This window comes from Zonotrichia leucophrys, chromosome 2 (genome assembly GCF_028769735.1).
Source record: "Zonotrichia leucophrys gambelii isolate GWCS_2022_RI chromosome 2, RI_Zleu_2.0, whole genome shotgun sequence".
NCBI classification, from domain to species: Eukaryota; Metazoa; Chordata; class Aves; order Passeriformes; family Passerellidae; genus Zonotrichia; species Zonotrichia leucophrys.
Window position 1 is genome coordinate 139591971 of NC_088171.1, and position 27193 is coordinate 139619163.

Consider the following 27193-nt stretch of genomic DNA (forward strand, 5'->3'; position numbering starts at 1 on the left):
TCTTTATTTCCACACCTGATATATGTAAATATGCATAAATTATTATTCAGTTTTATTAGTTTTCAATCATCAAGTGACAACCACATGATGCAACATTTAAAATAATCACCTTCAAGTGTATTCATTTTTTTTTTAAGAAAGGATACTTTTTGCTTTGCAGCTGTGTTTATTTTGTCTAACAACTGTTCACAGGGAACTTTTTACCCCATTTAAAAATACTTAAATAGCATTTTTTTATGTCCATAGTGTCATCTTTGTTTGCTTGTTTATTTATTTTACCCAGGACTAGCAATCTATAGAGAACTCATCAGTCCAGATGGAAGTAGGAAAATATTTGTATTATGATTCAGTTCAATTATTTGTATTCTATTGGACTCATAAGAAATCTTTAGCAGGAAGAAAAAACAAAAGCCACAGGATCCACACTGAATCAATACTTTTTGCTAACAACAGGTCTATTACAAAATTTTCTTTCAGGATAATCTCAGTTTCTAAAACTTGATGCAATTGGTTTCTGTATTCCATACACTGAGTTAAATGCATCACACTTCATGCTTCATTTACCTGCTCTGCTCTGTAGTCTATATAATAAACACAAAGCTGCATACTAACAATTCTGTCTGAAGAAATTAGTTACCGGCATTACTTTCTTCTACAATGTCCCTCCCTCATCATAGAATTATAGAACAATTTAGGCTGGGAAAGACCTCTAAATTCATTGAGTCCAGATGTTAACCCAGCACCCCCAAGTCCACCACAACACTGTAAATTCCACATCTACACCTCTTCCAAATGCCTCCAGAAATGGCGACTCAACCACTTCCCCAAGCAGCCTGTTCCCGTGGTGTTTAACAACTCATTCAATAAGGATATTTTTCCTATTATCCCACCTAAATCTGTGATGGTGTAACCTGAGGCCATTTCCTCTTGTCTTTTCTTGTTACTTGGGAGGTGAGAGTGACCCCCACCTTGCTACAACTTCCTGTCAGGGAATTGCAGAGTGATGAGATCCATGCTGGATTAGGCCGCAGGAACCTGCTGTCAATGCTGTACAGTCTGAAGCCATGCAAATCTGTCTGAGATTGTACAGATAAAATGAGAGTTAGTGGGAATCCTTTATGCTGTAAGTAAATTCTTGATTGAAATGTGAAAATTGATTATTCATTTCTTTATTGTTTCCCTTTAGAGTTCATAATCTTTTTTAATTTTTTTTTTGTGCAAAGTAAAATTCCATCATCTCTCTTCACTGCACAGCAGTGTAGTCTAATAATATTCATTCTTCACTACATCAGAAACATATTCATATGGTAATCCACTGAATACATTTTAAACTTATAATCATGATATATTTACCTGCTCAGTGTTGGGCTAGGCACCACAACAAAGAGATCTAGCAAGGACAGCAGTAGTAATCTGATGGAGGAAAGAAGCTGCAGCATCAAATATCTGCTGCAGAGAATGCAAATTGCCTAGTCTCTCTCTAGTAGATATCATGTATTCAATCAAGACTTACAAGCCTATTAACATAAACAATATGTTTAGACAAGTTCATTTCATTTTTTTTCACAAATGGTCATAGATATGTGGCCTTAAGATCTGCAGAATGCTCAGATTTCCGAGGTATAAATATTTCAACTACATTGTTTAAACAGATTAATTGAAAAGGTTTAGTTTAAAGCTAGCATAACATTTCAACCAATCAACACAAGGATATGCAGAATATATTCCCTAGGCAGCTTTCTTTACCACTGACCCATGAATGATGTGTTGAATAGTAATTACAGATTTTTTTTCTTCAGCATGCAATCCCATTGGGTTCTCTTCCTAGATGTGACCCCCTAAAGGGTACCTACAAGAATAATTAAAATATGTATTACATCATAAAATTTATACATTGTAGACCTAACCTGAAAATCTTTATTTATGCAAACAGAGAAAGGACTTGTATTAACCTTATTTTGTTGAGGAAAAAATATAAGAAAAACACCAAACACCAAACAAAACAATCTCCCTGATATGTTAGAAAGTAAACAAGCTTGAAAGAAGATAATTAAAAGTTTGTTGATCAACCTGCTTCCAGCTCAGTGGGTTAAGGTGTTGCAAAAAAAACTCCAAACAAATGATAATTTATTTATGAATGTAAATATATATTATAGAATGAGTAAGCCTGGGAGGGACCACAGTGGGTCATGTGGTTTAACATCCCTGCACAAGTAGGGTCATGCCAGAGCACTTGGCACAGAATTGCATCCAGATGGCTCTTGAACATCTCCAGTGAGGGAGACTATGCAAGCTCTTTGGACAATCTGTTCTAGTTCATGGTCACCTGCACAGTAAAAAGTTCTTCCTCATATTCAGGTGGAACTTCCTGTGCATCAATTTCTGCCCATTGCCTCCTGTGCTATTGCTTGGCACCACCATGAAGAGCCCGGATCCATCCTCTGACGCCCTCCCTTCAGATGCCTCTATACAGTGATAGAGATCCCTTTCAGCTGTCTCTCCTTGAAGCTGAACAGGCCCAGCTCCCTCAGACTGTCCTTGTAGGAGAAATCATGGATTTCTCTTACCCAGTCCCTCCATCATCTCTGTGACCCTCCTCTGGACCCTCTCCATTATCTGCAGCTCTCTCGTACTGAGGACCAGACCTGGACCCAGCACTCCAGATGTGCTTCTCTAGGGCTGAGCAGAGGGGCAGGATCACCTCCCTTGAACTGCTGGCAAAGTTCTTCCTGACATTCCCCAGGACACCATGGCCTTAATGGCCACAGGGTAACACCAGCTCTTTGTATAATATTTATTATTATGGAAACCAAAAAGCCGTCCCAAATTCTCTTTGCGGTACCTCTCAAATATTTCAAAGGAGAATTTGTTAAGGAAAATATTTGCTAAAATATTTTCCAAAAATGGGAAAATATTCCCCTTTATTAAGGAAAATATTGACAAATAAAAGCAGAGTGGTAAATTTTCTTGTTCTACATATAATCTTTGTGCAAGATTGCAGTGTGCATGAGAAAAAAATAAATGTGAATAACCCTTTAGTCGTTTCACACTCTTCTGTTTGAGCTGCATAGTGCCTAAGAAAATCCTGGTTTCTGGAACAGACGCAAAAGAAAAAGTAGATAGAGCAAAGTGCAGATAGACAATGAGCAAGTGAAATGTGAAGCAAATCTTCTAATAGCAAGAATGGATTCATTGCAAGGTCAAAGTCTTCTTTCTTATGTAATGAGTATGTATTAAAACCCAGATTTTACCTGTGATTACCAAACAGACTGGTGAAACAAAGAGGAAACATCCACACTTCTTTATTAGCTACTCTTATATGGTAGGTGTTAGAGAATTATATTATAATGAATGAGGCATAAAAAGTGCATTTGTTATGCCTTCTTTTGATGAATATTCTGAGACTCTTACTGGAATTCATTATATAGTATGACCTAATGGCATCACAAATTGTGCAAGTCACACATATTTGTTCTCTCACCAGTTGAAAGTTGGGGATATATAAGTATCTTATTGTGTTATATTAACTATTCATCAATAACAGGTTTTTTGGATACCCGGTGAGCTTCATAATCTAGCTGGATAAAGATGACCTCTAAAGAGTTCCTGGAAATGTTTATAACTCCCAAGCTTATCCAAAAACTAATTGTTACGCTAAAGAGAGACAAAACTTGGCTCTGCTGATTTAACACCTCTTCTGTACAGAACAGCATCTAACCAAAAACCTCCTGAATTTAATAGCATGTCTGTGAACTGTGGTGAAAGCTCTGCATGGTTAGGCTGGCTTACACTGCTCTGGTCTGTGCTCTGAAGAGCCATTAGGAAATCGATCATCCACAGCAGAGACAAATGGATAAAGAAATGGGTATTACTTCATACTGTTCTGGCTTTGATCTCGAGGAAAAAGCTGTACTTACAGTAACGAATAATGTCAGGGGTTAAGAGCAAGGCATTAAATTTTTACTTGGTTCAATTTTAATCTGTATCATGTAGCACTACTGCACTCAATATCTGACTCCTTAAAATACTGGAAAGGCATTAAATTAACTCTTTCTAAAAGGAGTTTCTGGAATGCTATGATCAGTCTCTCTCTAGGCCCACCACACATCATTTTTATGAACTAGGAGAAATAATTCCTCTTGCAGACATAAAAAAATTACATAGTCAGTAACATGACACATGCTACAATTGGTTTCCCTGTTTTCATTTCTGAAGCTTTTATTTTGTTTATACATTACAGTTCTTTTTACTTTTTTCTGGCCAGTTACTAACATACAGTGAACATCCAGTAGTTAAGACTCTGTTAATTTGCTTGTTAATTCTATTAATTTGCTTATTTCAATAGAATTATAGGATTGTTGAAATGACTTTAAAAACCTATCCCATTCATTTTTCTATTCTAAGAGTGACATTGTACTATAACTTTTATGGGTTTTGTTTTGATTCTTTACAAGAACTTTCATTTGCTTCATTGAATCTGGTCTTGATTATGCATATATATATATAGAGAGAGAGAGAGAGAGATAAATATGTGTTCTTTAATATATTGTTCAGTCATGTAAAACATATGATTAATTTTATACATATATTCCCTTATTCCAAAATATTTGTTTTCTTATGGGAAGTTAACTGCTTTAGTGAACTATTCATTGCTTATACTGTTCTCATATCATTATCTGGGCTGCACCCTACAGAAACTTCACTCACATATTAATGTGGATTTTGTTAAGTTGAAGAATATCATACACATCTATGGCAATTTTGAGCTAACTTGTCTACTAAGAGCTTGGTTAAGAGTAGAAAAATGTTTAAGAAACTTTCAGAAACCTGCTGTTTTAAGGTGGCATGAGATAGAAGTCAGAATGCTTAATCAGAGTAGTGGAAAACAAATTACCTCAATAGTCATTTGTTCCCTTATTTCTATTATTTGCATGTGATAAGAGAACATTACTCACAATGATACTGACATGACATACATAATGTCGTGATACTTGGTGTATGTTCTGTAAGAAATTAACATTGGTATGTCTTAATTGTTTTAAAACTTTGGTCTTCCCGAGATAATTGTTCCTGAATGGTTGAATACCTGTGCAAAATGTTCGGTCATAGCTATTTTAGAAAAACTTTCTATTCCAGTGTAGCAGCGGCACTTTTGTCTCTTGTGGTGCAGCCATTCAATGGCCAAAGGAGAGATTCAATTGCAGTCACAGGTCACCCTCATTAGTGTGCATTACCAATACAGAAAAGAGCAGTTATTTGGAGGAAATTATTGAGAAAACTGCCATAGAATATAATTAACTCAGAATAGCTATAAGAGTTAATCTCTCTCAGTTGAAAAAGTCCCCAGAATTGCACCTATCCACAGAAAAGAAATATCTGCATTGAACTGGGATTCAGGAATACAAGCTTGGTAGCTGAAGCAGTCCCTGACTATTATAAATCCTCATGCTCAGTGCAAGATGCTGTGATGAATCATTAAGTGACTTCTCTCGTAGTTAATGCTGGATTAAGAGATTCTGCGTTTTCCACAGACCAAAGAACTCTGAAAAATAAATCTGATCAGAAATGGCTGCAGGAACAGGTTTCATCAGTAACTTTAGCAAATCTGTCTGTGACATCTTTGTGTCCTAGGCCCTTTTCTCAATATATATTAACCATTTCTTCTAACTTTCACAAGTTCTAGTAGAAGATATTAATGAATGTGATTGCTGACAGCACAAGTAATCAAATAAGTAGCATTCAGATAAAGCTATGACAAACTATGACAGAAATTATAAAGTACACATTTTATATTCTGGTTATTATACTTTGAGGTTGTTGCAATTGTTTTACTACACTAAACACAATTTCTTTGTTTCTGTTCCTATAAATTAGGGCATACCTTGGCTCCTCAACTATCACCAGGTCTTGAAATGCTAAGTGAGTGTGTCACTGGTTGAACATATTTCTGCTTGTTTTATAAAGAGTTTTTTTGTACAATGCATTAAAAATAACTTGCTCAGAAGAGAAGCTGCAAAAAATAATAGAAATATGTTCTATCTTTGTAATTCCAATGGAATAAAAATTTCTAATCATCAGAAGATTTTGACTTGCAAAATTCTCACACAAGTCGGAGCCAAGGAGTGTAGCTCTCCTTAGTACACAAGGCTACAAGAATAAAAACTGATAATCTAAAATCCTTAAACTGGATCAGTTCAGAGCTCCTTGTTGCAGGCCGAGAAGCAAAAAGGCTAAGTGAAGAGTAAAGGTTGCAGATCTATTATCAGAAGACTGAAATTACTCTAGATTTCCTAATTTTACATCATATTAGCATTTTTGCTCCTAAAGCAATGGCCATACTTGCATTACCTTTCAGTAACAAAAACTTTATATCCCTGAAAGCTTTTACCCCTATGGCAGCCTACAAAACAGAATTCATGTGGAGTTACAGATATATTTAATATGCAAAATTCTGAAACTGCTAGATTTCGTCCTAGGCTCAAGAAATTAAAAGCACTCAAAACACTCAAAAAATGGACTTCATGTCTTCCCTTTGAGAGAAGTAGTAAGTGAAAAAAGTGAAAAAATTCAAATTGCTACTTGTTGAAAATACAGAGAATAAATCCAGCTTCTATGGGCATCTAGTTCTTTGAATAGTTCCAGTTCCTAGTTACCAGTTATAAAAAGATAATTATCTATTTAAGAAATTAAACTATAGAAAGAGGAGAAATTTCACTTCCACTCTGTTTTTTCTATCTGAGGGAAATCTCTTCACCATATTTTTTTATATGAGTCAGTGATATTATTTGAACCATACTACCTTTCACAGTGGGTTTTCTTCATATTCTTCTAACCTAAATCAGAAAATATTTCTTATTTGAGACATGGAGCTTGATTGTTGTAATGAGGTGGCACGGAAATACAAGAGAAAACACTTCAGTATCAAACATGTGATTAGAAGGCAGTTTATCTGATTTGAAAGCAATGATCACCATTCCTTTTCTCTCCAGCTGAAGATCCCCATCTTTCTGGCTCCTTTCTCAGCAAGTGGTCAGGAAGAGTAGATATATTACAGCCTGGGTAGTGAAGGGGAAAGGAACAGGGATGCAGCAATCCCAATTTAAATTATTTACTTACTGGAGAAAAATACCTCTAGAACCTTAGGAGGCACTGAAATTTGTCTAAATCATATCCCTTTTCACAAAAATTGATGCACATCCTTCCCATGAGATGTAGATCAGACACCGGGGTAAATGAAGACACTTCTGGGTAAGTGTCTATTTTTCTGGATGAACCTTCGTGGGCAGACAAGCCTCTCCTTAAAATTCTACTAAACTACATAATGTAAAACCTTGGGACTCGGCAATGATGAGTACAAGGTGATGAAAAGCAATGAACAGGACTGAGACAGAGATTGTCCCCCTGTATTCAGCACTGCTTAGGCTGCACCTTGAATCCTGTGTTTGGTTTTGGGCCACACACTACAAGAAAGACTTTGAGGTGCTTGAGCATGTCCAGGAAACATGGTGAACAGTCTGGAGCACAAGTCTTGTGAGGAGTGCAAGATTTGAATGCTTGAGAGAAGTTTTTTCAACTTTGCAGACTGAGATTTCTCTTAAGCAAGTGTATTCAAAGGGTATTTCCATGGGTGTAAAATTCACTCTTGAATTTTTTTCAGTTCCACTGAGCACAATAAAAAAGTGCATCCATGGTATAGAAATATAGATTGTCACCAATTTTTTATGCACCACTACTGCCTTTGTTTTCTCTTTAAAAAGTTCAAAAGTCATCTGTAAGGTAAATATATTTTAGTGCATAACTTCAAAGTAAATCAGGAATACAGCTCACATCAATGTCCCTAAGAAAAAAAAATTAAATACAGACATGAAAGTAAGCCCTATTTTTGAGATTTATTATTTTTGAATTAATATCTCTTGTCACTTTATAAAATGAAAAATCTAAAATTTCAGCAGATCAATCCTAAACATAATTACTGTGTGCTCAGATTCCAAGAGATGGCAGACTGTACATTTGTTTGCTTTCCTGAAGGGTGAGTGACACCCTTCAGGCTGTCACTCACTCACTTCAGGATGGTAGGACATTTAATATTTTGGGATAAGATGTATAACCACAATTTCTTTTAAACCCAATACTTATTTCATGTGCATTCCAAAATACCCTGAATGCTTTTGGGAAATCAGTATTAGCCTCAGCTTTGGGCCACTTTAGTCTGTTCTGCAAGGAAGAAAAGTAGAAAGAAAGATGCTGCAATTTGAGGTTTTAGCAAGCTCTTTCCTCTTTGTGAACTCAAAGTTTCCTTGGACCCACCAGAAATCAGGCATAACCATAGGCAGCAGTAAACTAATGAAAAGCAGAAGTGACTGATGACAGCCTGTCGTGGTTTGACACTGGCCCATCACTAGGCACCCACAAGAGCTGCTCACTCACCCTCCTCAGCCACAGCTGGGCAGCAGAAGGAAAGGAAAAAAATATTGACAAAAGGTTCCTGAGTTAAGGACCGTGAGAAACACTTCAAGGGCAAAACAGGCTCAATTTAAGGTTGTAAAGTGAAGTTTATGACTAACAGAATCAGAGGAGGATAATGAGAACTAAAATAAGCCCTTAAAACACCTTGTCCCCTCAGCCCCTCCCTCCTTCCCGCTGACAGTGCAGGGAGACAGGGCGACGGGGTTTGGTCAATTCATCACCGAGATTTTCATCTGCTGTTCTGGGAGAGGAGTCCTTCCCCTGTGAGGCTGTAGGATCCCTCCCACGGGAGACAATTATCCGGGAACTTCTACAGCATGGGTCCACTCCCACCACAGCTGCTGCAAGGTGAGTCTCTCCCACAGGCAGACAATCCTCCCAAAGCTGCTGTGCTGTGGGTCACTCTTCCATGGGGTGCAGTCCTCCAAGGACAGGCTGCTCTAGCCCGGGAACAAGGGCTCTCTCCCTCCGCTGGGTCTCTGGATCTCTGCAGTCCCCATGGATCCCCATGGGCTGAGGGTGGATCTCTACATCCCCCGTGGATCCCCATGGGCTGTGGGTGGATCTCTGCATCCCCCGTGGATCCCACAGGCTGCAGGGGCACAGCTGCTTCACCATGGTCTGCACCACAGCCTGCAGAGGAGTCTCAGCTCCAGTGCCTGGGGCACCTCCTGCTCCTCCTTCTCCACTGCCTCTGGTGTCACTATGTTGCTTTCCTTCAATGTTCTCACCTCCTCTTCTTCTCTGACTAGGAGAAAAACCTGACTTTGTTGTGATTTCCTTCTTAGAAATGTCATCACAGAGCTGTTGCCAGCCTCTCTCATGGGCCCAGCCTCGGCCAGCAGCATGTCCATCTTCAGAGCCATCTGATTGGCAGTGCTGGACATGGGGGAATCTTCCAGCAGCTTCCCAGAGGAGCCACCTCTGTGGCCCCCCTGCTACCAAAAACCAGGTCATGCAAAACCAATACACATGGATCTTAAAATATAAAGATTTTATAATTTACCATTTAACAAACAGTACATATAATTTTATTCTCAGAATATTATTATTTATCAAAATCTGAAATCATATAATTTAGAATGCCATTTGATCTTTTTTCCTTAAATTCAACAACATACGCTATCTTACTTGCATATGTTTTCCATCTGTTTGGAAAAATTTTAGTGGTTATTTTTTGGATCTTAGTTTTTTTGGATCTTACTTAAGAACATTCTAAAATAATACTAATGTATTTCTCACCAAACCCTTCTGTTGTGTTCATGTGAGTTATCAAAAAAAATCTGTTATCAAACTCTTCAGAACCCCAGAATTATTTTTAAATCTGAGCTCTTTTATTATTTGATTTTTTAAACTCAGTTTTTAGTTCATGAAGAGCATAAAGACCTTCTTCATAAGGAAAGAAATACCTAGATATAAATAGGCTATTATCCATCTTGTTGTATAAGGCATAATCTTGCAAAGAGATTTAAACCAATCTCTTTGCTGATGGCCAGAGCTACATCTCCTGTGTCTGAGTAAGCATCTCAACCAGCATATTCCTAAATAAAGGTTAATCACAGCAAGGACACCTCAATGTCTCATGTGAAAGGTCTGATTTTGCTAGCACCTCTTTTCCTTTCCTAGGCAGGTCTCCAAAATCAAGCTCTTCCATGATTTTATGCTATATTATCCTTTTAGACCTGAGACAGAGTTCAGACTCAGCTAAGCATCAATCACTTGGTCCTGCATGATGGTTTTCAGTGATAGCTTTAAGTATATGCAAAATCACGACTCTGAAGACTCTGAATTATTTTTAACTTCAAAACAGACACATAAATTGCTTAACAGATAAGCAGAGGTTTTCAACATTATAACGCTGGGTTTGGGCATCATTTATCTAAGTCTTTGGCATTTGGGTACTAAAATATTTTAATGGACAAAAATATGTGGGGCAAAAATATGGCAAGAAGCTGGCCCTTGTAATGAAGATTCACTGTTATTGAAGCATGGGATTGAGGAGAAATACACTATTTTTCATTAGCCATAACACCATCACTGGGGACCTCTAAGACATTTTTTAGTACTGTAAGCAAGAAATTGTATACCAACTCAGGAATGCAGAATTGGTGCCAGGAAGTCTTACCCTGCTTCTCAGCAGTAGACTTGCTGAAAAAGCTCAGCAAATAACTTGCTTCACTTTACAAGAAAACAAGAGTCCTTTCAATGATAGGAAGTATTTTCATGCCAGGGAGCAGAATTACTACCACAGACTTAGTAGTCAATATTCAAATATTAAAAAACTTCATAAAGATTAATTCCATTAATAAAAATAAATGATCCAATTAAAAATCCACAAACATTTTCTACACCTTTTGTCCAAGACTGCTTTCTTACCAAAACCATCAAAATTTTTATTCAGCTGCTACAGTGTAATAGACCATATATCAGCTGCAGCCCATTTCTTCCCATGTGATTTACATTAACTGTAATTCACAGATAATGTAAATATTGAAGCTGGTTACTAAGGAAATTGTCACATGTTATATCATAGTAGGTCTTACCTTTTATGACACTTATAAATATTAAAATGTTCTTAAAATTAGATCATAATATTTTCCACCATTCCTGTTATGAAGCACTCCAAAATGGGCTAAATATTAGCTCTGCAAAATGTTTTATTAAATTTCTCAATGTGCTCAAATCACTATTTATGCTGAATAAAAAGATCAGAGGTCACTTGGGCAAAAAAGTCTGTATATCACTTCTTTTTAACAAAATTAATGACTAGGGTGGTAGACCTGCTCATCTGTTTAAGTCATGCTAAATTCCAGTTGTCATCATAATGACAAAATCTTTTTCTTGCAAATAGCAGTGACTTTTAAAAATCTGTCCATTGGCATTTTATTGTAAACTCAAAACCGAGAGCAAAATAGAACTTGATTGCAAATACATATTTCCCTTAAATTTAGTTTTTCATAAGGTATTCAAAGTGGCATTTTTAAAAGTAATGTCAAGGTTTGAAACTCAAAAAGGTCACAGTGTCTGCTTTGGTGTTGCATTCACAGAATAGCTCTTTAGAATGAATCAGCACCTGTACTAAAATGCAGATTTTTTATTTATTTTTTTTCTTTGTAAACACATAACTGACTGGTATCTCTGTTATTCAGCAAGTTCTTAATTAATTTGCAAGAAGGCACCATACCAGTCCAGGAGATGAGTAGCAGCCCTGGCAGGAAAAACAGTATGCAAGAGTATGTGTAAAGGCACGATTCCCAGCTTGAAATGCTTCTTTACTCATGATTAAGAGGTTGTGTAATCACTAGCCTAGCTCTAAGCCCAATTAGCTTTGAAAAAAAACATCCACTGTGCAGCCACATATGGTGAGCTTATGACCTTGGTGAATTAAATGGATTCGTGTGTGGTTTCATTCTATGAGCTAAACCTCAGCTTTATCATACTGCATTCAGCTGAAAGCAAGGATGCAGTTCCAGAATAAATCAATAAAAGGTCATTTGTTAGACTAGAGCTTACTCTGAGCAGGAAGCCATGTGAAAGACTTATGCAAAGTAAATTTATTCATGTATCCCTTCAAATAAGCACAGGCAACTTAGAGACCCTAATCTTCTGGCCATGTATGCAACACTTCCAAATAAAAATTTTGGCTTAAAATAACTGAACTGTAATGAATAGTTCATTTTTCCATTCCAAAATCCTATTCTAGTACAGAAACCTCAATCTTCTCAGAACGTCAGTTAAGCTCATGGGGCTTTGAAGGAACTTGCTGATATACTCACAAACACTGTAGGGTTTGTTGAGACTGATGACCTCCTTTTTTTTTTTTCTCTTTTTCCCCCTATTTTGTAGTATTCTGTTTGAGAACTCTGGCACACTGCTGAATAAGCTTAGGCTAGCTGAGCTGCTGCATGTATCTAAGGGTTGGCTCTGAACGAAATGAGGTGGAATGTACTGACTTGCATATGAATCATTAGTATACAAGTAGCTACATTTTCTTGCAAATTTGTGTGACAGCTAACATGCACACGGTTAACTGGTTATAGTTTTGCTAATGCTTATTAGTGTCTATGCCAGATACCTAAGTCCTTATTGATTGCATCTTTGTCATAAGGGTTGATAATTTCATCTGAGAAAAATGACAATGACTGGTATCTTGGAGGATGGGTAAATTTATCCCTGCATATCTTTCTTGTTCTACGTGAGGAGCTTTCAGCCAGAAATTGCAGATTGTCTGTGACCTGCTGTGCCTGCTTTTTAAATACTCCTCAGGAATAGCCCAGGAGCCAGGGGAGAAACACAGCAAATCTGGTAGCAGCAACAGATTTTATCCATGGATAATATCTTTCATGGGCCCTACTTATATCTGGGTATCTCTGCACTCAGGCAAATGATACTCAGCTGCCTCAAGGGCAGGAAAAGGGGTGTGCTGGTTTGCAGTCACCTTATGATGGTACAAGATATTAAAAGAACTAACCCATCTCAAACAGGAGGATATCATCATGGAAGTACTAAATGTGGAAATGAATTTATTCTCCAAAAAATATGCCTGTTTTAACAGAGTTACAGTTAAAATAATCAAGATATAGAGAGAAAAGATGCATAATTAATGCTGACAATACAGGACAAATGACAAAACCACTACCAATGATCTGTATCATTACTACTTGTCAGCTCAAGCTGCAAAGTTAGTTTCTTTTTTACAGGCTAGACTGTACTAGAAGTAATAGTCATGGGACTTTATTGGTTACCTTATTCTGCAAGTGATTTAAGTTAGAAGGTAATTTTGACCAGAATGAGTGGAAGTCACTTTAACTGTTTTGGTGGCAAACGATGGCCAGGAAATCATCATCAGCATCCTTGTTAAAGCAGTAGATAGAAACTGTGCAAAGAGAGAATAGTAGATACATGTAAACAGTGAAGTTCTAGAGAGCATTGAAAAGATGCATAAGGAACAGTTTCACTTAAAGGTCTCAGAAGTCTGATGAATAAGAGCAAAGATAAAGCTCTTAATTGAACCCAAATTCCAGCAATGACAATGCACTTCTCAAGACCTTATAGGACATTACTCCAGGCCCTGAGGAAAAGCCTACTCAACAGCCATAGAAAAGATTAAAATAGCCTGCAGAAGGAGATATAGACATTAAGTTAATGAGATTATGAAAATGCTATACCACTGAAACTGGTTATCAGAAAAAATCTCCAAGTATTCTGACATAATTTCAGCTGTAAATTCAAAAGATACGTGTTGTTTTCTAAAGTACTATCTACTAGAAGTCATTTTAAATGTCCTCGAAGGGCTGGATTTCATTTTTTGCTCAGGCAGAACTGAGAAAACCTTCATTCAGGTCCTTAGAGTTTTATGACCTACCTGTATCTGCTGGAATGTTTTTGAAGCTGTTTTCAATTATTTTGATGAATTAGCTTTTATAAGTTTTCTTCTGAAAAAAAGTGTCATTTCATCATGTTTTTTAGCTGTTTTGAACTTAAGGGTGTTCTATTTCTGTCATTTTAGTAGTTATAGACACTTTAAAATTTATTAACATCTGGTGCCAATTCTTTGTTCAGAAATTATATATGACAATTGAAAGTCCCTAAGCATCCCACAGAAGCTGAAGTGTAGGAGATTGATTTTCGAATATGCAAAACAATAGTTATTAAAACTGTCAGAAGACAGATGGGGATATATTACTTAGATGCCAATAAGACCTCAGCTTCTTCCCTGCTATGTGTTTCCCCAACTCACAGAGTATTAACAGCTTACTCAGCTGTCTCCTCCTCTCACCATAGCAGGTAGAGCTCATTCAGACTAGGGCCACTAGAGAGTGTGACTGCAGCCCCACCACATGAAGATTTTTCTCACAGTGTCTGTCTGCAGAGTTGTTCAGACTCTCAAGTCATGTCAGTTTTTGCCTGTACAACTGTTTCATTGAGAGTATAGATATTTGGCAGAAAATAAATTCGCTTGTGTTCTGGCTGGTCCTCAGAGAGCAGAGGGGCTAGATGCGTCTGGACCTAATTTCTGTTTGGAATCAATTTGGCCCTGTAAGCATGGTCAGGTTCTGTCACAGACATTTTTTCATAAAAATCCTTTCTTTCGGATTTTTCTCCCTTCTGAGAAGCTGTGGCCTCAGCAACAAAATGTAAACAATGGTTATCTGCTGCTGTGGAATGCAGCAGGTGGATCTGTGATTGGTCTCCTGTGGATGTTTGGATTTACTGACCACTCACGGCAGAGCTGTTCTTACTTTCTGCCCGAACACAGACCTTTGTTATTCATTCCTTTTCTATTCTTAGCTTATCTAGCCTTCTGAGAACTTTTTCCTTCTGTTCTTTTTAGTATAGTAATAATGTAGTATATATATCATAAAATAATAAATCAAGCCTTCTGATCATGAGATCAACATTCTCATCTCTCTCTTCACCCTGAAAACCCTTGTTATCACTGACACCACGTTCAGTAGGTACTTTCACGATCACAGACTCCTGATAGTTGCACCGTGCAATTTTTTGAATCAACAGTTTATAGATTCTTGTTAGATTGCCATATGAGTAACTAGACCTACAAAATATAAGTGCATGGTGCTATGTGGAAGGGTATACTCTGACACAGTCAGAGGTGCAAACTTTACAAAAGAGTAAAGTCTCATCCCACTGCTCAGGGGAAGAGAGAGGAGCAAGCCCATCAACTTTGTCTGCAAGGTGATTGCATTCGCTTCCAGTGCCACAAAGGATTTCAAACACCAGATTTATACTTTTAGAAGAAGTGGAGATGAGACTGTTGTCAAATTTCCTGGTTTTGCCATCATAAATGGTTGTAAGGACAGATAGTGAAGAATGTGGACAGTTACAAAGAGAGATTACAAAGGTTGTGGATCTAGCACAAAGAATGGAACAGGAAGGTGTTGGTATCACTCACTCTTTCACCTGGCTAATTGTTTGCAGTGATTTGTCATCTGGCCTTCAGCCTGAAAACCTGCCATTCCCTCAGGGTGCCATCGTGCCCATGGTACTCCCTTCACCACATCTCTCATGGCATATCTCATGGCCTTAGCCCTCATTCCCACAACATTGCTCCAGCTTATTTCAGAAGGAAATTCTGAGAATTTCCTTCTCAGAAACTGGTTTAATTCTGAAGAAAAATATAATTATCTTTCTCTCACTCTTTTTTTTTTCTTTCAGTGCATACATAGGTTTATTTATACACATGCATGTGTGTATGAACATTTTGTCAACAAAAGCAATTTTGCTTTCAATATATTTTAGTATATTAAAAAAGACAGCTACCAAATATTTAATTTTTTAAAAAATTTCTCTTTTTTTCAAGGTAAAGGGGTTTTTATATCAATCAGAACAATTTCTTGACATGTATGGAAGCCATATACTGCACTTACCAAACAGTTTTCCTAAAATTTTTACAGATTTCAAATATTACAAATGGTAGTTTGTTGGTCAGCCACCTTCGTAGTACCCATTAAGAATACTATTAAGAATAGTAAATGATGGAATAATTAAAATACTTCTCAATCAAAGCAAGACTCCTGGTAAAATAGCTGTTAGAGCTGTCTATTTCAATGGCTGCAATTGTTTGACAGAAAACATGTCTTAAATTAAATGGACTTCTAGACATCAAATATAGTTTACTCTAATGTATTCTGCCTACGTTATACAGAAATTTATCTTTCAGGATTCATGTCACACGCTGTATTTGTGGGCAACAAGCAAACTGGTGCTCAAATTAGCAGGTTGGGATATTGCAGTCCTCATTCAGTCCTTTCCTCATTGTGCATCTTTACATGAATGATAAATGGGGATTTCAATTTTTTTTTTTTTTTTACATCAGTGCCATTTTAGCTAGGGAAAAAATCCAAAAAATGGTTTTTCCATAACAATGAAGCAAAACATCCGTTTAACTCATTCTTTTCATCTGTTTGTGCACTGTCTGAGTGTTCTACCAATAATGCAATTCTGTAGAGTGTTTAGAAAATAGCTCCTTAGTTGAGAGAAATATTTTACAAAATTATATCCAAAGCACAGATCAATTAATTTTTATTTGGACTTTTGTGTTGAATTCTTCTGGGTTTCTGTAGCTATAAAAATCAGTAAGCTATGCATCCCACCCTTTAGCATTTTTACTTGTGGATAACTGTTTGTTGATAACATTGTAAATTCAGTTTTGTCCTTCCCTACACTGCTTTAAAAGTTTTGAACAACACCCTGTTAGTTAACCTTCCTCCAAAGGTTGTGCTCTAGCAGCATAAATTCTTGCAGGTCTTTACAAACATTGTGAAGATACAAAGAACAGAGAACAATTCCTCCCAACATTTGCAGGAATGCTGATGTGATAAATGGCTGTCAAAACTTAACGGCTCTTACAAAATCTATCTTCATGTGTGTGCTGGATTTTGAATGAAAAATTCATTTTGGCATTATTTATAACCATTGTTATTTGTTTCCAAAAATACTTCTCAGCTATTTTTTTGTAAGAATGCTGTCTGAAAGTTCTACAAACTTTTGAAAATGTATTTATTCAGAGATCCTTTATACTATACCAGAAGATATAATGTAAACATCTTAAAGTTACTTTGATTTCTTTCTTATTTATAAATTACATGGTGATGAGAGCAGGGAGAGGAAATAATTCTCTATAATATACTTTGCCTGCTGGTAAATAAGTAGCCCAATAATTCCAAGATAATTTTTGTGACCCAAAGCTACATCAATAATGCACACACTTAAAAAAGGTGACGGTTTACCATATTACTTTGTGACATGAGAATATGAACCCTCTTTAAACAAAGTGTAACCATCTATAGACTGGAATAGATTAGCATAAAATTTTTGTTGTCAGTTATGAATAATGAATATGCTTTTGAATTAATCCTTTTTATAAAAAAGTTAATAAGGGATAATAAAATAATTCTTCATTACATTCCTTTTTCCTAATATTTCATAGTGTTAACCACTCTTTGCACAGATGTTTCCTCCTAAGTATTTCTTCTTATGATGAAAGCATAAGTATAAAGGCCATATGGAGAATTAGAAAATAATGATCTAATTAGTTTCCAGTGCATTTTTTTCAAATTTTTCAAATTCTTTATACTGTAATATTATAATAAAAGTACTTAATTTGAGTCACGAGGGTAGTTCCTCAAGGGCAGGAAGGCTTGACAGGGAGAACTGGACAGAATCAGTGGGCTGAGGAGAATTGCAGGAGGTTCAGCAAGGCCCAATGCTGAGTCCTGCACTTGGGTTACAGCAAGCCCATGAAGCACTGTGGGCTGGGGAGAGTGGCTTGAGAGCTGTTTGCAGAAGGACTTGGGGATGCTGTTTGACAGCTGGCTCAGTAAGAGCCAGCAGTGTGCCCAGCTGGCCAAGAAGCCCAATGGCATCTTGGCCTCTGTCAGGAACAGTGCAGCCAGCAGGACCAGGGAAGTGATCACCCTCTGTACTCGGGACTGGTGGGGACACACCTGGACACACCAGTGCATCTGCCAGTGCTGCATTCAGCTCTGGGGCCCTCAATCTAAAAAAGACATGGAGACACTGGGGCCTATTCAGCAAAGGGGAAAAAGGCTCCTGGATGATCTAGGAGACACATCTTATGAGGAATGACTGCAGGAAATGGGTTTGATTAGTCTCAAGAAGAGGATGCTCAGGAGAAAGCTCATCACTCTTCAAGTACCAGAGAAGAGTTTGTAGTGATGTGGGGGCCAGTATATTCTGCTGTTCCTGCAGTGAGAGGACCATAGGAAATAGCCTTAAAATGAGATAGGGGAGATTCAGATTAGATATCAGAAAAAAGTTTTCATTGTTAGGGTGGTCAGGAACTGGAACATGTTTGCCAGAGAGGTAGTGGAGTCGCCATTCCTGGAAGTGTTTGATCCGTCTGGTTTTGTCTCTGGGTGTTGTGGTTTAGTAGTTTAGGGATTACAGTGCTAGTGCTGGATTGATGTTTGGGCTTTATTATCTTAAGGGTCACTTTCAACCTTGATGATTTGATGATCCTATTTGATGATGTTTTTTTCAAATCCACTCAATGTTTGAAGACTTTTTTTCCTTGTTGAAAACCAAAAGAAGTATTTATCATCTAAATTATTCAGACATTTATTCATTACATTGATTCAATTGAAGGCATATATTTCATTTAATGATGAACTGCCAGATCATATTATTCCACAAAAACAATGATCTGTCTGAATTGGACTGACCGGTAAAAATCCATAAACTAACAATAGAGCAAAAACCATTGTGGGTTTGTTTTCTTGTTTGTTTTAAATATAGCTTTCACATTGATTAGGCTGACAGCAGTACATATGACTTAATGAATAAATCCTTACAGAAATAATAATGTCTATCAGTGCATCAAAAATTAGTGGTTGGACCTAAGAATGGATTAAGTATGTACAGCTTTTGAAGGAAAGTGTTTTGAAACATAATGGCATAGATACAATATAGCTGAGGGGGGAGGTAGATGTTATCAAACTGAAAAGGTACAAGTAAAAGCAATTTTTGTTCACTCTTCGCAGTGAAAGTAAGTGTAATTACAAGACAGCAGTACTGGGAAACAAATAACTGATTTGATATCTGAGAACTTGAATGTAAAAACCATTAATCTTTGAAAGTATACTTGACACTTATTCCTGTACAGCTGAAGAAGAACTATGCATTTTACTTCTGGCGTAGGATCTTTTAATGTGACATCCAGACAATTTTATTTTATTTATAACTTCTGTGGAGAAGCTTCTGAGAAAAAGGTCTGCATGTTTGAGTGTTCTATTTTTCAAACACCTCAACAATATAAACAATAAAATGGAGAAGGCATTAGTGTTCAAATACTGAAAAGCAAACAGCATTATCTTGGGGGAAAAGCGAATGCTTCATTTCAGAAAACAGACATCAAATTTTCTCAGCATTACTTTCTGGAATGGATGTAACACTCTCTCAAAGGCATAGTAAATCTCAAGGAAAACTTTCCATTTCTGTGTCTCTTGTTCAGCCTATAGGTAAACACACTGACATTCATGATAAAAGTTTCTTCACCAACACAGGGTTACAGGGTCACTCATTCTAAATCCTTACCACCATCTCTCTCTGCTAAGTAATAAATAAGGAAAACAAAAAAGCAAGAAAGAAAATAAAGAATGTCTTATAATTTGCATAACACTTTCCAAATGCCTGACAATGAAGTGCTGAAGAATATGTTTCTTTACTAAATCAGCAGGCAAAAAGAACTGAAACTATTGTGATAATATTGCAGATATTATGAAAAAAAACCTCCTGTTACTAGTCTGCTGTGAAAGAGCATATTCAGAGCTACATAAGCTCCCCATCCAGGAGAGACTGCCTTCAGCATCTAGTAGAATGACTTTTGAAATAATAAATAGCAGCAACAAAATTGTATTTTTAGACTTTATCATAAATACTAATAATGTATAAATATTAATAATTCTAATCCCACTGCTAAGAATGTGTCTTTTTTCGTTACTGCACTTGGCTACCCACAGCAGGCTGTTATAACTTGTTATAACCTAAGCAGGAAGCTCAACTATTGTATCTCTTCCATGTTTAGCTATGGATGTGTAATTGTCAAGTCAGAAATCAGTTTAATTCCTCATTCAAATTTACATTAGCTATGTAAGCCATATGTCATAGGCTCATTTTCCAGCTCAGTGGTAATAAAGTCTGCTTTCTTCCATAGGAACAGAACATGACTCTTTTAAGATTCCAGTTGGTCTTACCTGAACTTCATAAAAAAGCAAAGAAATGTATGCATTCTAAAATAAAATTTTAGATGTTTCAAGATATGCTTCCAACCATTAGACCACAGGTGGCCAGTCTCTCTGATATGATGAGCTGTATATTTTTTATACGTCCAGAAGGTGCCAGGCATTTGTCACATACTGGACACTCAAAGATGTCAACCTATGCTACCTATGAGTCTTATTACTCCCTGTATTCAAGGTTGTGAGCTACCCAGTAGCATGCCATGGCATCCTTGCTGTTCAACATCTTCAAGGTACAAGATCCACACTTACACTAACAGGTAATAATTTGGTACCTCTCTTCAAAATAAAATTAGTAATCTTTGTTCTGAATATATGATCCTAAGTTTTGCCATTTAAGTCTATTAAACTGGGAACATCATCTCCCTGTATAGAGGGATATGATTCCCCTGTATAGAGGAACACAATCATGATATTATTAATTGTCCCAGCTGTCACATGAAAGTGGTGGCTGGGGTAATGAACCCTTTCTGAACCCTTTATGTTTGCTCAGTCTGCTAATGCCCCAGGAGAGCCAAAACCCTTGTGACCAACTCACCTGTCAGCATCCTGATGTGGGGACTCTGATAATCCACTGTATCTGGGGGCAGTTGATTGACTTGTTCAGGCATAAGTGCTGATAGTGCATCAGAGACTAATCTTTTATTACAATTTTGAAAGAGGGACTCCTTAGTGGATCTTCCACTTCTGTTGAGTATGTTATTGACTGCTAGGACCCTTGCAGGACTTAGGCAAAACAGTTTACAGAACAACCCACTTAATTAATAGACACTGTGATAAAAGAGTTGTGCCAGGTTAAGGTTCAAAAATTGACCTTGATAGTAACTGATTGCAAAAATGTATTTAAAGCAATATACAGACAGGCTCTAATCACCAATGAAAGTTAGCTAGAGATAATAATAGAACATACATAGAGTAAGCTTCTTACCTCATACGCATCCCTACAAGGGAAAAGAGAGGCTCAATCTGACCCCAGAAGCTAGAATGGAGTCTTTAAATATTCCCCATCCTTACCTTACTTTTATACCATTTCTTTATGCTTAGGTGTAGTCACTTTAGCTTGAGTGACCTGTGTTACTGATAGGTGGAAAATTCTCTCACTTCTCTGTTAAAGATATAGTTAATAAAATATAGAACACACACCCAGTGAGGAGTGGTTGTACCTTGGAGGTGGGTAGTGTTGGGATAGAGGCATCAATTAATATTAAAATTGGATTATAATGAAGCAATTTCATTTGTAGAAAAATATTTTGCTACAGTTGCTGATTCAGCAGGACATCTTCTCCTATCTGCCTTAGCTGGCAGGTGCTGTGCAGTTTATCGGCCACACGATGCCATTGAGTTCCCATCCCTGCAAGGATTTCAACAGAGCATGATTGCAATTTCTTCTCTGTGCTCCACCTTCTGTTCCATCCTTCTTAGGATGTGCTTAAGGGTGCAAGTTGTGTTGCATGGGGAATCATTTTGGAATTTCATGCATGCCAAATGCATTCCATCCAGAAAATAACAACTGCAGTTCACCTTTCCATCCTATTATTGGTAACATTATATTCACATTATGTTAGATGTGAAGTTATATTCACATTATGTTAGAATGTGAATATAACTTCACAGATTTCTCTAATTTTATCCTCAGTCATCTTCCCATGGCAGTTTTCTGTTTTGCAGATTGCACTTGTAGAGAATTTGTACTCTGCATTTTTTAAAAACTAAGTAACAAAATGTGTTTAGAATTCCTCATTGCAAGGAGACAGTTTAAAAAGCTCTAAAATTTTATTTTAGTTTATGGGTCATTTATTGTCAAAAAGTTTAGTACTTCAAAGCATTTTTCTATACTTCTGTAATAGAGACATATTTTACTATATCATCACAAAATCATTATTCAGTTTTACATGTCCTTTATTTAAATTCTACATTCTGAAAGAATAGCATGTTAAGAAACCACCTATTTTTGAGAGATGCAGTGGGACCAATTTAATAAGTGATGGAAGAAACACAGTCAGGAAAAAAAGAAAGATGTTTCAGCTTGGAAAAGTACAAGGTAATACATCTGGGGAGAAATAATACAAAATCAGATTCTGTAAAGAAGTACTGTGGATAATAAGAATGCTCAGAAAGACATGAGGACAGCATTATACAGCAAATCTTCTAAACTTTTTGCATTGAATTAACATAATCAATAAAACAAATCTTTTTCACATATCTGCTAAATTCAGGAAATGTTTTTTGAGTTTTAATATAGTCTAGTGAGAGCATACTTTCCCAAAGTAGTCCTCAGAGGATCATTTCTGTGATGCAGAGAGCACTGACATAGACATTGACATTGCTCTCTTAACTTCACAGGTTTCTCACATACAACAAGCAAACAAACAATGTCTGGAATCACAATTCCACCAAAGCAGCAACTGTTGAGTAGATAGTTTTATAATATCTGTCACTGGCTGCCTGGATAAGAATATCACAACTAGGATATGGCACTCAAGCAGAGCTGAAAGTGTGGAATAAGCCAACACTTAGAGTGAATGGAATAGGCTGTCCAAAAGTTTACACCCCCAAGACAGCTGCTTGTAAAATGACAAACTCTTAGAAGAGGAATAGCTTTTACCTGTATTTCTCATATGATGTTCAGTATTTTTCCACATGTTCTTAATCTTTCTGCAGTAAGCTAGCATAAGAGCACCTCTGAGTCTTCCTCAGAATCTTACATTCGATAAATCAATATTTTCTAAAAAAGAAAATTTTTGTGTAAATTCCTGCTTTTAAGCTGTTTATATACACAGTACTATTATGCAGGAAATACATATGCCCTGAGAAAATTCTGAGATCTGAATAAAGCTTTTACTATATTTGGCATGGACATCTATCCTACTATTTAGTGCTGACTAGAGGACCATTTTAGCCACCTTCTCCACTTTCCTTGGTAAATCTCCTCTGACATCTGCATCACTTTCCTAGATGAATGTGATTATGGAAGCCATTTAACTTACGCAATATTTTGGGACTGAAATGTTAAGTCTGATTTTAGACATGGAAAACACATGTAATTATTTTTATTGGTTATATTTTGAAATTAAATTAATATTAGTTTTCTTATACAGTCTCAGTATCCCTTTACCACGGATAGTCTGTGAGGATATTTTGCTGAAATTGACAAATGTTAATGTACATAAACATCAACAGTTTTCACTTAGTTATCTCATCAGTATTGTGAGAATTCAAAACACTTTAATCTGAATGAACATTAAATTTTAGCCCGAATCAATTTACTATTATTGCAATTGGCTATATATTAATCATTTGGACATCCCCTTGAGGAAGGCAGAAGTGGTACATGGGCAAATAGAGAAAACTTCAAAATGAGTGTCACAGCATCACGATACCACAGGAGCATGACACAGGGAATATACAATGAATGCCAGATCTCATACCTGAACTCATATCTTTCTGTAACACATAAAAATTTACAGTAATGTGGATAAAAATAGACCTTACTAAATATGGTAATTAAATACATATATTTTTATATGACAATATTTTTATTTAATTCTCAATGCATGCATATAGGTTTGGACTGAAACTAAATTTTAATTGCTTAAAGACAGGCCTGAATATATTGAAAGAAAAATAACCCTATTACCAAACAAAAAGAACTGTACTGCAAATATAGATTGTATGAAAAAGAGGATGAAGACACAAAACTCCTAAAGGAGAAATCAATACTATTGGTACTATAATAAATGGAATGGCAACATGATTCCATTAACAGACAAATTTCCAACAACTTACTACCTAGGAAGTTTAGTAATATCAATATTCTCCAAATTTGATTTTTCAAACAGCATTTTCTTGTGATGAATGAGGCAGGTTTTGCTGAGTCCAAGAAAGTTTTATATTTAATAAAAGAAGAAGAAATATGAAAAGAGGCATAATAAAATAATAGAGAAGTTAAATTACCTGGAGACACTGAGATATATGCATCATAACATTGCCTTCTAGATACAGGAAATGTCAAAAGAAACAGAAAGACTCTATAAGGAGTAATTCTTTCAAAGTTATCAGCACTGAAACTATATTTTCAGTGGATAAAAATGAGTCTGAAGCAGACCAGAATAAAATAATCAAAATTATTTTAATTATTAAGAAGATACTAATCTCAAAAATGAGAGAGATGAGTATAGAAGAAAGAAAAAGAAGAAAAAAATTATTTCTGGACAATTGGACCCAATTCGCTGGCCATTTTTCTGCAGCAAAATTTTCATTGATTCCAGCAATTGTTTTGATATAATGAGAATTGCAGCCCACCCTAATATCCAAGATAGTGACATAAGAAATAAGGAGAACTGCAGCTCCAAGCTCACAGAGTACAAGAAGGGAGATCTGAAGCATATGCAATCCTTTCCACTTTCAAATTGCTTTATCACTCCTTTGCTGGGACAGTTTTCTTGCTCTTTTCTAATCTGCTGTCTTCAGATGTAATTAGAATCGACTTTTGTTTAATTAAAAACACGTAAAAAGATACACAGAAATGTAATTCAATATATTCAGTCTACAGCTTGTTTAAGTCATTCTCAATTCAAATAGTTTGATACGATATTGAATTTTAACCTTTACTTCTACAGTAGATATTGTGATTTATTTTCATTTTATGTTTCATTTCTTTTCATTCTTTGCTGTATTCTTCTGAATTTGAAACATAAAAACCAGTTTATCAGTCTAACTGAATATTTTATCACCATACATTTCTGTCAAAGCAAATGTTTTTCAAGGTTTAGTGATTCCAAGTTTACTAACGCTCATCAGTCATTTAAACCTCAATTGAAACTTTACTTGGAAAAAAGTATGATCATAACTCAACATTTGAAAGATGTTTTGATAGGCTGCATAAAGAAACAAAACAGTTTAAACAGACAGACTGCATACGACCCCTGTAACAATTAACCCCTGTTAATTTTTTCCATTATCTCAGACTTCTCTTGAATATGCATTGTCATAGAAGACTGTGACTCTGTGAAAACTTTACCAAAAGCCCCCTTCACACCAATTGTTCAAAAGGCATCTTTACTGTTCATGTCATCTGGAAGAGAAGTCAGATGTCCACCACATTGACAGTATCATTACCCAGTTAACTGTGACTCAAAAGTGTAATTGGGAGAGATCTATTAAGCTCAGAAAAAACACAGTATATCTCTACTTTTCCAGCAATTACAAAAGGCCTTCCAAGCATAGATGTCTCTCTTTAGATAGCATTTCATGTTTGTTTTCCCTGAAAGTTAACTCTAAACAAAACTAACAGAGCAATGGCATCCTGGTAGAGTAATTGAATGAAAAATCTCATGTTCTCTGATAATGATAGCTGGCTGGGAGCCATGCTAGAGCACTGCTATCTTTTAAGTCTTCTTTTTCCAAGATCAATATTGCTGTTTTTCAACGCTCAATTATCAGAGAAGGAAAAAACTTGTTCCAATTCAGCAGCAGAGTTCCCCTCTTAGTCACTCTTCTCAAGGCCAAACAGGCCCAGCTCCCTCAGCCTTTCCTTACAGGAGGAATGCTCCAGTCCCTTAATGATCTTTGCCACCCTCTGCTGGACCTGCTAGAGGAGTTCCATGTCTCTTGTGCTAAGGAGAGCAGATCCAGACTCAGAATTCCAGACGCAGCCTCACTGTTGTTGGTCCTACTGGAAGTGCTCACAGGAGGTGTCAGTTGCAGTGGAATATGGTCATGACAGATGTCACCTGAAGCCTTCAATTCAGTGACATGGTGGGTGCCAAGACTCATTTCTCTCTACTGATTAGCATTGTCCTCTATGGCAAATTAGAAGTTACATATCTGGCCTGACTTATGTACACAGATGTACTCTGTTTTATGCTAGTCAAGTGTCCTGATTTATTTTTATAGCTTGATTAGTAGTTCTCTATCAATTAGATTATTAACAATTTTAAACCTCTTAAAATTTTTACTCTTTCAGGTTTACAATAGACAGGTAAAGAAAAATTATGTATGTAATATTTAAGCTTTCAAAGATCATAATTTTGGTAGTTTACAGGAAGGAGAGCAATGACACTATTTCAAACATTAGCTATTGAAGCACTGTCGTATAAATGTTGTTAATCAGCCACCTAATTCTTTGTGAGTTTCACCACTGACTCAGTAATTTCAGCATTGTGTCCAAGGACTTTGTGCACGAATATAGAGATCTGTGCTGCATCCATGACCTGTAAACTCTGTCTTCTTTTTGTATTCTTTGTGTGCTGACTTCATTGATATCTGTGACAAATAGGCAAAAACAAGGTGCAAACAGACATGATGCAAACCTTTCAAATAATGCTTTTGTAGCCAGAACTCTTCAGGTTGGATGGAGCTTTCTTTAGTAATATTGCCATCATCAGATGAGCGTAACAGGAAATATTTTTAAAGGCTTTGATGAAACAAAACTACGGTAGAAAAGTTCAACTTGACAGAGAGAAAACAAATGAACGTACCTGAAATATGGATTCAAATGTTTGTGTATGAGCAAACTGGTCATTGAAAAATACCAATGGATGTGCAGCAGTTGAAGATAAGTAACATATTAAATTGATACCTTTCACAACTGTTAACTCCCTGTGTCTGAAAAAAATTAGCCAGTGGTTTCTCATGAATTTACAGACAAAAGGAAAAGGTATGTCATAATGACAAGTTTATAAGTATTAATCTGTCAATGATAAATATTCTTTCTTCACATTTACTATAAAAAAGACAAGTGATATAGATATTGCCCAAAGTTTGATCAGAAATGCTTCTTGTCACAAAATCAGTTACATTTCAAAATCTTGTCAATCAGAGATTTCTTTACAGGTTCTTTCAAATGAGCTTTACATCAGCCAACTCCATGTGGGTATCTTAGATAACTTAGGAAGCTTTAAATGTTATTGGATATGTCTTCATGGGAAACTGATCGAGTCCTTGCT